General features: G+C 50.3%; 1 protein-coding gene across 1 annotated transcript in view; it reads left to right on the top strand.

The window, feature by feature from the left end:
• The window catches only part of YME1L1 (YME1 like 1 ATPase), a 478651-nt gene that overhangs the window by 320043 nt on the left and 145729 nt on the right, over positions 1-12879 (top strand). The gene's annotated exons all lie outside the window — the stretch shown is intronic.

The raw sequence follows: 12879 nt of genomic DNA, 5'->3' as shown, positions 1-12879 counted from the left end.
CGCCTCCAACTGAAGTCTCAGGGACATTAGACTTCACCCCGTCAGCCGTCTGAGTTCCTGTGGAAGGAATTCTACTTGCAGGTGAGGCCTCCGTCCAGTAATCCGGAGCCTCTAGTTCTACTGTGGGGAACGTGGACTGGTATCCTTCGCTGGATCTGTGTGGGCCGCTACAGCTAAGAGAGAGCTGCCGACGCTAAGAGCCCACCTTAATCTGAACCTGCACTGAATCCAGCTGGGCCGCCGCAGCTAAGAGAGAGCTGTAGCCGCTGAGTGCCCACCGTCGTGCCAGCCTGGTCGAGATCGTGATTTGCCCTGTGGGCCGCTGCAGCTAAGAGAGCTGCTGCTGCTGAGTGCCCGCACCTTTGCCAACTTTGCCTCATCGTGATTTGTCCTGTGGGCCGTTGCAGCTAAGGGAGAGCTGCCGCCGCTGTGGGCCCGCATCTTGTTCACCATTGTCAAGGATTATCACTATTGTCTCGTGGGCCGCCGCAGCTAAGAGAGAGCTGCTGCCGCTGTGAGCCCACCACGGAGCTGCACAACAAGAGTCCTCACCAGCCCGGGCCGCCGCAGCCACGTGCTGCTGCCGCTGAGAGCTCGCCTGTCCCCGAGTGGCCGAATCATTATGGGTGCACGCTGCGGACCACTGCAACCAAGACTTGTGGTCGCTGGGAGTCCGCCTGTCACCGTCTCCGCTTCTTCAAGAAGCTGCGTGCTGTGTCCCCTTTCAACGGCATGTACCTGGTGCACAAAGGGCTGCGTAGGCCCCTGCCTGGAATTCAGTCAGTGCCACGTTCTGGTGAATACGTTAGTGCATTCTTAAGTCCCTACTGATTTACGTCCATTGTAGCTTGTTGAAACGCTTTGAGAGTCTTGAGTGAAACCCTAGATAAAGATACTATTTTTATATGCCTACTTGAGTTGTGTCCTTTTGTGGTGTCGTTACTGCCTTATTGGGCATGGTCATACATGCTTCACACACTGCCTCTGAGATAGGCCTAAATGCTTGTGCTATGTTACTACAGTGTTGAGCAGGGGTTATCAAAGGGGGTAGCCCTCTTACCCTGACTTAAGAAGAAGGGTCCCTAATTGGACATTGGTGTCAACCAGTGCCAACCAGAGATCCCATTTCTAGCATGTTCTCTATGTGGTTTTGACCTCCTATGGACCAAATGTTCTCAAACTCTTGCATCTCTTGAAGGCAATGAAATGTTCCTCAAATGTAATATCCATTGTGTTGAGGATGGTTCCAGTTTTTTCTTAGCACTCTTACAGTTTGTTGGAAATTGGTGACTGTGTGGTAACACCATAGTCTATCATTTTTTTTCTTTTTGAACAATTTCCAAGGAAGCCCCTCTGTTTTTGTTTTGAACGGTTTACTAAAGTGTAATAATTGTTTAGGTTATTTATTTTCAATATTGGACAAGTTAAGGCTTTGCACCGTTCATCAGATGTTTCCATCAACACTCATTCTCTCTAATGCAGAGGTACTTTTCGAAGTAATGTTTTCTTTCAAAGCTCTTGGGTAGTAGCTGTCAAAGAGCAGTAGTGAGTTCTTGACAGTTCATTTAATAAGCAACATGCATACCTTTCTCAGGGTGGGGTCTTTTAATGTATTTTAGGGCAGGTGTGAAAATAGCGCATTTTACATTTCTCTGCCTGTAGAAATTCACCTTCCCAGTTGTGACAGCCAACCAGCACCTACAGTTGCCACAATACTAATTTCATCTTTGATCTCATTGGCGGGGTCACTTGGCAGTTTCTGTAAAGGTTCTCTTTACTGAAGAGGGACAGGCATTCATTCTTATAGAATGTTACATTTGGAGGGACAGTTGCATCACATTTGCTTAATTACCAGGCCTGGTTTATCATTAGGTTGTTTAGTGCCAGTCTTTCCCCCTTTGAAATGTTGTTGTACATGTAAACCCTGTTAGACTCCAGCCCCTCCAAGTCTTTTAATACCTACTTCTCAACTATGTGAACTTCAGGTGGAATGGTGTGTGGTGGACGGTAGAAACTAGCTTTGTTTTCTTGAGGCCGGTATCCAAATGATATGACTCATTAGATGGTTGCTTGACAAAGTGTTTCGGCTTAAAACATTTTTTCGTAACAAAGTATTGTTTCTTTCTATAGTACTCAAACTCAGTTCTTTGAGTTCCAAGTCCATAAGTGAAAGTTCGTTCTAACAACCTCTTGAACATTACCGTTTTATTAATTCAGCAACATTCATAGAACTTTTTCCTTCCAAACATGGAGATAAATAAGCAAACCTTGACCTGGAACTACTCACACCCTTACATTTGTGGCCCTTTTCAAATTATAAGTTATTTCAATAGGTGCATCAAGTTCTAACACCTCATCAGTGACACAGTGTACAAAGGAGGCCATCTCCCTCTTTTGCAGCCTCTTTTTTCATGTGTGTAGTCTGCCTTTGGTTGCTAATTGTCCATTGGCCTTTGAGGGTATAGCTGATGAAAAGTTCGGGTTCGAGGCATATGGGATGCAGACCACACACTATAGCATAGATTACACTATAGCATTAGATCACCATCTTGTGGTGGGCCCGGATGATTACACTTTGTTGTTGTCTTGGAAGAGTCTTTGTCTGTTGGGTGACTCCTCCCTTAGATCGTAGTGCGCATGGGCATCGACTCCATCCTCAGATATTTTTTTTTCCGCCATCGTGCTCGGATGTGTTTGTCGTTCGGTCCCGTTACCGATCTTTTTTTCGAACCCATCAATCGATCTACATTATCGACATCGTCTTCAACACTAACTCCGGTTACCCGCGTCGAAGAAAGGATACACTTCTCAATTCCAGCGTTCGTCGGGGCTGTCGGGCCCAACTGCGCCCTTGGCTCATGGAAAGAAACCCTTCAAGAAGTGCCCTCAGTGTGGACACAAATTTCCCCACACTGAACTTCATGAAGTTTGCAATCTGTGCTTGTCTCCTGAGCACGAGAGTCGAGACTGTGAGGCCTACGCTTCATTCCGGTCCAAGAACACCATCAGGGACCGTCGAGCTCGAAGAGCTATGGAGCAGTCATCGTCGTCGACACCAGACCTCATCATCGACGAGGCGCCAATCGAGATAGACGCCGAAGAACAGCAAGAAGATGTCACTTTCGAAGCAGAGGATTCCGCTTCCGGAGAAGAGATTTGATCCGAAGATGACTATCTTCTTCCAGCTGGTCAACAGGTCGTGAGTAAGAACGTCGACCCTGTTCAGGCTCCCCCCCACCCTCCCCCATATATCGGGACAGGCTTCGGGTCCTCCTCCTTCTTTGGGTCCAGGTGCACACCGACCAAAACCTTCCGACGCCCCGCCTTCAGGCTTGGCAGCGAAGAGTATTAAAAAGCCTCCAGTCGACTCGGGCTCGAGTCAGTCTGTCGGTCCCGAAAAGCAGAAGGTACTAAAGCCAAAGTCAACACCGACACCGAAACATCCATCGGTACCGAAGGTAGGCGAGCCGAAAACAAGTCTGGCGCCCAGAGAAGTTTCCGGAGTTACCGAGTCGAATACTACTTCGGTTCCTAAAAAGGCGGACCCGAAAAAAAGTTAGGATATCTAAACATGTTTCTGCTCCAAGGACAGATGAATCGAGACAAACGGTAACAAAGGCTTCAGATCCGAAAAGTACAGATCCAAAGAAAAGACCAGAAAAGCCTTCGGAACTGAAAATAAAACCTGTTCCAAAGACTCTAGAGACTGTTAAGTCCAAGACTATCGGCCCCAAAACAGATAAGTCGGCGCCGAAAAAGGATTTACGAGTAGAGTAGCTTTTTCAGCCTGATGTAAGGCAAAAGACTCTTAAAATCCATCCAAAGACTGGACATATATACACAGTGCCTGAAAAGAGGAAGATGGACTATCCCAAACCACCACCTGTTCCTCTTAAAAAGAATGTTCAGACTTCCCCTATAAGAATTCCTTCTCCAGAAGTACAAATAACAGTAGACATCTCCCCTGTACATTCTCCAGTCAGTACACATAGTTTCATACCACAACATGAAGACTATGGGGATAACTACTCACAGGAGGTGGAAAGTGAACATCAAATGGATGATATTAACGATCCAGATGATATAGCAGGGACATCAGGTGACCCATGGGAGGACTATAATGCACCAGATGCATCATCAGATTTGCCACAAGACGAGGCATACCCATCTAGGCCATCTCCCCCTGATGACACCATTGGGTCCACACAGCTCATTCACAGAGCAGCCACTTTTCATGGAGTGGACTTATATACAGAACCAGTAGAAGAAGACTTTCTAATAGACACACTGTTATCTTCACATAGAACCACTCCCACTTTACCAATACTTAATGGAGTGGTGAGACACGCACCAGAAATATTTAGAGACCCTGTTAGAGCCAGAGTAATTAACCCTAGGATAGAGAAAAAGTATAAGGCGCCTCCAACTGACCCAGCATATATTAAAGGTCAGTTGCCACTAGACTCAATGGTAGTATCAAATGCGAGAAAGAGCTAACTCACAGACAACAGGGGATGCTCCATCCCTGATAAAGAGTCTAAGCTTCTGGATGCTTCAGGAAAACGCACAATTTCACAAGCTGCAAATATATGGAGGATTGCTAGCACTCAAGCTCTGTTAGCAAGATATGACAGAGCTCATTATGATGAGTTAGAGTCACTCATGCAACACCTGCCAGAACAATATAAAACTAGGGCTTCTGACCTAATACAGGAAGGCAAAATTATAACGAATACCTCCATAAGATGCGCACTAGACACTGCAGACACAGCATCTAGATCAATAAATACAGGGGTACTGATGTGCAGACATGCATGGTTACGCATCTCTGGTTTTAAACCAGAAGTACAAGCCAGTATATTAAACCAACCATTTGACCAACAGCATCTTTTCGGCCCAGCAGTGGACACTGCACTAGAAAAGATGAAAAAAGATACAGATACGGCAAAATCAATGGGAGCCTTACAAACGCAAACCCATAGACCTTCCTTTCGTCGCTCCTCATATAGGGGCGCCTCTAAAAGTTTCCAAACTGATAACACCTCCTCTTCTTACAAAGCGACCAACCAAACCTCACCCAATAAAGGATATTATAGGGAAGGATATAGAGGAAACAACAATAAGGGCAGAGGTAGAGCAACAACAATCGTAACGCCTCTACCCCCAATAAGTGACTTCCCTCCAATCCCCCCGGACCATTCCACTCCTGTCGGGGGGAGGTTACAACAGTTCCTGTGTGTCTGGAACTCCATCACCACAGACAGGTGGGTGAGACAAATAAATGAGTCAGGTTATTGCCTGGAGCTCACTTCCACTCCTCCAACAATACCACCCAGACAACGTCCCATGTCACAGGAACACCTCATACTATTAACCCCTTCGCTGCGGGGGTTATTTTCCCGCGGTGCTGGGGGGGAGGGGAAGCGCACGGCGCCCGCATGCTCATGACGAGCTCAGCTCGTCATGCGGCACGGCGCTCCTGTGCTCATGACGAGCTCAGCTCGTCACAGGTGCATTACCTGCCGTGGAACGCTCAGCACAGCAGGGGAATTATCCCCGCATGCGAGCGTTCCATGGCTCATGACGAGCTGAGCTCGTCATGAGCACCGGAGCGCCGTGGCTCATGACGAGCTCAGCTCGTCATGAGCATGGAAGAGTTTAAGAGAGGAGGTGGAATCTCTACTGCAAAAGAATGCAATAGAACCAGTCCCAAAACAGCATCAAAACACAGGGGTTTACTCTCTTTATTTTCTCATCCCCAAAAAGGACGGGTCTCTCAGACCTATTCTAGACTTAAGACCCCTAAACATACAATCAGACCATTTTCATATGGTCACACTACAACCGCTTCTATCGTTACTAAAAAAGGGAGACTTCCTTGCCACACTAGATCTCAAGGACGCCTACTTCCGCATTCCATTTCACCAATCTCACAAAGTACTTACGGTTTGTACTAGAAGGCAAACCCTACCAATTCAAAGTACTCCCCTTCGGAGTAACTACAGCACCCCGAGTGTTCACAAAGTGTCTAGCACTAGTAGCTGCACACTTAAGAAGAGGCAACATCCATGTCTTCCCATATCTGGACGACTGGTTAATAAGATCAATATCATACGTCCAATGTGTGAGACACACACATCAGGCGATATGTTTGCTGCACAAATTAGGGTTTACAGTAAACCAAAAGAAGTCACATCTCCAACCGTCCCTCACTCAACAGTATCTAGGTGCCTCAATAGATACTTCCAAAGCAATAGCATATCCCAATTCAACAACAATTCAAAATATGCACAATCTCATCAAGAAATGCCAGCCACAACACTCACTACAAGCTCGCGTGTTCATGCTACTAATAGGAATGATGGCATCTTGCATTTTCATAGTACCATACGCAAGACTACAAATGCGCCCCATACAAGAATGCTCAGCAAAGCAATGGAATCAGGCTCAGCAACAAATAACAGATCTTATGGTGGTAGACAACTGGACATTTCGCTCTCTGCAGTGGTGGAACACCAAATTCTGTAGTAGGGGATCTCTGTGTATAGTCATAATCTAGTGAATAGTCCCGCCCATGTGCGTGGACCCCGGAGCAATCAAAAATAATCTCTTAAGGTGTCGAAAAATGCAGAACTGCACAGACACCTAAGAGAGAATTAAAGGCAGATAATGCAGCCTATATCCACAGGCCACACTGTCCAGTACTTCAACTAGAAATTCCACCAGCAAAGCCTGACCAGATTTCCCTTGCTTTAACAGCAAAAAAACCCTGGAATGATAGAGAGGAAGACATGGACAGACAAGCCCCATAGGCTGCCATTATGTGGCTCAGAACAGGATACTGTGCCTTTAAGAGAACTTTCCAGAACTTCACAGTATCCCAGAATGCACTGCAGGTCCCTTTTACTTTCAGTTCTTTTTTCCGGCTCCTGCAAGCAGGACCCTGGAGCATTGAGCTCTCCCTTTTCAAGGGTTTATTGCTGATTTTTTCACTTTTTTCAAATATTTGAGTACTTTTCTGAAGTACTTTGGGGCTTTGCTTCCTGGTGCGTGTTTTGGTGCACTCTTTAAGGTCAATATGCCTGCATTATTCGACAAATGCCCTGAGTGCTCCAGGAAGAAGGCCAAGTCGGACCCACACGAGGTGTGTATCATCTGCCTTCCTTTATCCCATGTCCCAGAGGAGTGTGACATCTGCCAGGGTTTCTCTAGCAGGACCCTTTGTGATAGGATGAAGATCAGGCTTCAGGGCCTCGACGACAGATGTCTGAAGGCACAAGGTGGGTCTGGAGGGGCTTCCTCTGCCCATGCTGAGGCCTCTGGGGGGGTCCCCCAGGGGCAGGAAGACCAGCAAACGTCCCCTATTCTCCGATTGCACCGACTACGGCGTCGAGAGGGATGACGACAGTCTATTCCCCGTCTCCCCAGGCCTCTGGGTCGAAGCGACGTCGCCGCTCGGCGTCGAGGGAACTGAACAGACCACCGTCGAGGTCTCCGGTGACGATTTCGTCGTCGTCGTCGAGTACTCGACGTCGAGAGGTGACCCGGCGTCGGCTCTCGGCGACTTCGCCGTCGGCTCTCGGCGACTTCGCCGTCGTCAAAGAGGAGAAGGTCGTCGTCGAGGGGATCCTTGACATTGAGGAGAAGATCGCCGTTGAGGCGTAGGTCGCCGTCGAGGCGTAGGAGGTCGCCGTCGAGGCATAGGAGGTCGCCGTCGAGGCGTAGAGGTCGCCGTCGAGGCGTGGAGGTCGCCGTCAAGGCGTAGGAGGTCGCCGTCAAGGCGTAGGAGGTCGCCGTCAAGGCGTAGGAGGTCGCCGTCAAGGCGTAGGAGGTCGCCGTCGAGGCGTAGGAGGTCGCCGTCGTGACGAAGGCATTCGCCTTCGAGGGATAGGCGCTCGCAGTCAAGGAGACGAAGCTCGCCGTCGAGGGGCCGGCGCTCCCTGTCGGGTCGCCGTTCTTCACGCCGAGAAGGCGCAGAAGGAGTTATGGCGCCAGGAGTCAGTCTGGCAGACGTCAAGTGCCTATGGGAGACTCTCCAACGTCCCAGCCTAGTAAGGAGGGCGGGTCGCCGGGCTCGGTGTACTCCGTAGTATATACCCCTGCTAGGCCGAAGCCAGTTACGCCTCCTCCTCCTCCTCCATCTCCATTACCGAGAGGACCTCCTCCGAGGGCTCCCACCCCGCCTCCACTTCCTCCACCTCATCCTCAACCTCAGCCTCAACCTCAACCTCAGCTGCCAGCTGACAAGCCTCCTCCGATTCCTCAGAGGACAGTTTCACTGCCACGATATCCGACTCCTCTTAAGGGGACCCCTCGGCCGAGGGCCCCAGCCAAGCCAAAATCGCCCGCCCCGGTGGAACCGGCGGGGTGACCGAAGCCAAGGAGGTCGCGATCCCGCTCTGGACGGAGGGGGAGATCGCGCAGTCGTCACAGATCCTCTACAAGGTCAAGACGGCGCCACAGGAGGCGCGGATCACGGTCCCGCACGGACTCTTCCAGGACCAGGACCTACTCCCCGACTTTGTCGGAATCCCCGGGGACGAGAGTGTCTCCTGTGGACGACATCAGCACGTTCCAGGATGTTCTCCTGAGGGGTGCAGCGAAATTGGGAATCACGGTGACTGCTCCAACACCCACGACGTCTGTGATTTTTGAGACGCTTCATAAGAAGCATTTGTCTCGCCCTTTACTACCGCTCATACCAGGATTGGTAGAGCCCGGGGAGGAGCTGTTCCTCACACCTGCAGTGACGAAAGCCGCTCCATCCCGGCTTCTGAAGAAGTACAGGGCCTCGGATTCCGACCCAGCTTTTCTGCGGATAGACCCGATTCCGGACTCCGTTATAGTGACGGCGGCCAGGAAACAACATTCTACCTCCCCGTCTTCTACCGTGCCTCCTGATAAGGAGAGCCGATGGATCGACTCAGCTGGCAGGAAGGCCTGTGGGACGGCATCTGCGGCCATGAAGGCCTCTAGCGATGCGGCTTTGCTAGGGCGGTATGATCGTGCCCTGTGGGAATCCCTCCAGCAGTTCACGGAACTCCTGCACCAGATAAGAGGGAGGATTTCCAGGAGATCCTGAAGGAGGGGATGCTTGTTTCGAACCAGGTCATCAGCACGGCTGCTGATGTCTCTATTTTGGCGGCCCATGGGTACTGTCATGGGATCAACCAGCGGCGCCATGCTTGGCTCAGGCTCACATCACTCAAGCCGGAGGCCCAGCAGCGAGATGCCAATCTGCCCTTCTCGGGGGAAACCCTGTTCGGCAAGCATGCGGACGATGAGATGGCCCGCATGAAAGCGGAGGCCGAGACCCTGACGGCTGTGGGCTTGGAGAAGCCCAAAGAAAAGAAGGCGTACCGCCCGTTCCAGAGACGGTTCGGGGCAGAGGGTGAGGACAGGCTTCGGGACAGCAGCAGCAACAGCAGCAGCAGTTCCGGAGACCCTTCCAGAAGCGCCAAAAGGGTAGAGGCCAGCAGTCCTCTACAGCGAACAAAGGCCCGGCTGGGTCTCGACCCTGAGCGGTTACTTCCCCTACATCCGTTAACCGCTCCGGTGGGGGGAAGCGTTCAATTTTTTCTGGCAGAGTGGAGAAAAATTACTCAGGACAAGTGGGTGCTGAATATTGTTTGCAATGGATACAGTCTTCGGTTCACCAGCCCGCCTCCATCAATTCCTCCGGTCAGCTCACAGTTTCAGCTGCGCGCGCTCCAGGCGGAGGCCGATGTCCTGTTAAGGAAAAGGGCGATAGAAGAGGTACCTCTGTCTCAAAGAGGAAGAGGTCTGTACTCCCGGTTCTTCCTGGTTCGCAAGAAGGACAAGAACGAGTTCAGGCCCATTCTGGATTTGCGACAAGCAAACAAGTGGACTCGCAGAGAGAAGTTTCGCATGCTGTCGTTGCATCAGATTTATCCTCAGCTGCAACAAGGAGACTGGCTATGTGCTATAGACCTACAGGATGCGTACTTCCATCTGCCCATTGCACACAAACACAGGAAGTCCCTGCGATTCCAAGTCGGCGCCAATCATTATCAGTACACAGTACTGCCATTCGGACTGAAGTCTGCACACAGAACATTCTCGAAATGCATGGCAGTGGTAGCCGCACACCTAAGAAAGAACAAAGTGTTTGTCTACCCGTACCTGGACGATTGGTTGATCAAGGCCTCCTCCTTCTCGGAAGCTCAAGCACACTTCCAGAAGACGTGCGTTCTCTTGAACAAGCTGGGGTTGCACATCAACATGTCCAAGTCTGTCCCGACTCCGGTCCAGTGCATTCAGTACTTAGGAGCCTCCATCAATACGCTGTCAGCAAGCGTGTCTCCTTCGGAGGGGTGACGATTATCACTCCTTCGGAAGGCTCAGGCTCTTATGACCGCTCCATCTACAACAGTGAGGACGGTGTCTTCTCTACTGGGGTCGATGGCCTCTTGTATCTTCCTCACGCCACACGCACGGCTGCACATGAGACCATTGCAGGAGTGCTTGGAGGATCAGTGGGATCAGAGGAAAGGATCTTGGGACGACAGGATACGACTGTCTCTACATGCTCTTCAGTCTCTGAAGTGGTGGTGTTCAGCGGAGAATCTCCTGAGAGGGGTTCCCTTCCACAAGGACATTCCCACACAGACTATCGTGACGGATGTGTCTCTCCGCGGCTGGGGGGCGCACTCCGGAGACTTACAGATAAAGGGGAACGTGGTCCCAGACGGAGTCCACGTACCACATCAATTTCCTGGAACTCAGAGCTGTTCACCTGGCGCTGAAGGCCTTTCTTCCGTCCTTCCAGACCAACTCCCTGCTTGTGCAAACGGACAATACGACCACGATGTATTACCTCAACAAGCAAGGGGGCTCGAGATCGCGCACCCTGTCGCAGGAGGCGCAGGGGATCTGGCACTGGCTTCTAGCCAGAGGACTGACGATAACGGCTATCCATCTGCCAGGTGTGCAGAATGTTCAGGCAGGCGCACTGAGCAGACTGATTCAGGAAAACCACAAATGGGTCATAAACGACGAAGTGCTAGGAGAAGTCTTCGCAAGGTGGGGGACTCCAGACGTAGATCTGTTCACCACCGCCGAAAACAGCAAATGCTGAGACTTCGCTTCCAGGTACTACCAGCCGGGGACACTGGGGAATGCGCTATGGATCAACTGGTCGAACAGCTTTCTGTACGCTTTTCCACCCATTCCCCTGATTCCGACGGTGCTCATCAAGCTGTCCCAGTCCAGGGCGCGGATGATCCTGATTGCCCCGGAATGGCCCAGGCAGTAGTGGTTCACGGATCTGCTTCACTGGTCTCTCCTTCCTCACATACGGCTGCCGTGCAGGCCGGACCTTCTCACGAAGTTCGGGGGGCAGATGTTGCACCCCAACCTCTCGTCTTTGAGCTTGGCGGCATGGCTCCTGAGATAGTGCAGTATGGCCATTTAAATCTGCCTGAAGATTGCATGGACATTCTAAAGGAGGCTAAGCGACCTTCCACTAGGACTTCTTATGCTTACAAGTGGAAGAGATTTTGCATCTGGTGCAAGTCTAAGAACTATGACCCAACGACGTGTAAGGAAGATGTCATCCTTCCGTATCTTCTACATCTGGCGCAGTCTGGCCTTAATGTCCATTCCATTAAAGTTCATCTTACTGCGCTGACTGCCTAAAGGAAATGCCCTTCACAGACTTCCTTCTTTCAGATCCCTGTGATCAAGGATTTTTTGGAAGGATTGAAGAAAGTGTTCCCTCCTGTCCGGCTTCGTTCGCCTTCATGGGAATTGAATGTGGTGCTGTCCAGACTGATGAAGGAGCCTTTTGAACCTATTCATAAGGCTTCGTTGCAGCACCTGTCCTGGAAGGTGGCGTTCCTCGTGGCCATTACATCGGCCCGCAGGGTGAGTGAAATTCAGGCGTTGTGTTGCCAAGAACCTTATTCTGTATTTCATGCTGCTCAGGTTGTTATGCGTACTCACCCTAAATTTCTTCCAAAGGTTATATCTGATTTTCATGTTAACCAGACCATAACTTTACCTACGTTTTTTCAGAATCCTTCCTGTCCAGCGTGAAGGTCCCTACATTCCCTGGGTGTTAGGAGGGTGTTGAAATTTTATCTGGATAAAACGAAGGATATTGGTAGGTCAGACCAATTGTTTATCAATTATGGATCAGTCAGGACGGGTCTTGCTACCTCTAAACAGTCCATCTCGAGGTGGATTGCGTCCTGTATACAATTGTGTTACCAAAAGGCTAATAAGACCTTAGGGGGTAAACCTAAGGCTCATTCCACCAGGGGCAAAGCTTCCACGACTGCTTTGCTCCGTAATGTTCCAATTGCAGAAATCTGCAAGGCGGCCACTTGGTTGTCGGTCCATACCTTTGCTAAGCATTACTGCCTGGACACTGATGCCAGGGCAGACGCTCAAGTTGGGCAGGCTTCGCTGCAAAATCTGTTCGCACAATAGTGGTGTTATTTCTCTTTTCTCCACCGCCGCTTTGGTGTGGGGACGGGCTTGCCATTCTATTCACTAGATTATGACTATACACAGAGATCCCCTACTACAGAAGGAGTAGTTTGTCCTGTAACTCCAGTTCAGTAGTAGGGGTATCTCTGTTATAGTCATAAGTGCCCGACCTCCTCCCCGGTGGAGAGAGATATTCATGTAAGGAATGCTACAGGTCTGGCGTGTTTCTCCTTCCAAAAGAACTGAAAGTAAAAGGGACCTGCAGTGCATTCTGGGATACTGTGAAGTTCTGGAAAGTTCTCTTAAAGGCATAGTATCCTGTTCTGAGCCACAAATGGCAGCCTATGGGGCTTGTCTGTCCATGTCTTCCTCTCTATCATTTCAGAGGGTTTTTGCTGTTAAGGCAAGGGAAATCTGGACAGGCTT

The sequence above is a fragment of the Lissotriton helveticus genome, chromosome 10 (assembly GCF_964261635.1).
Source record: "Lissotriton helveticus chromosome 10, aLisHel1.1, whole genome shotgun sequence".
In the NCBI taxonomy this organism is placed as follows: Eukaryota; Metazoa; Chordata; class Amphibia; order Caudata; family Salamandridae; genus Lissotriton; species Lissotriton helveticus.
The sequence above is the reverse complement of the archived record's forward strand: the minus strand, read 5'-3'. Positions and strand labels throughout refer to the sequence as shown.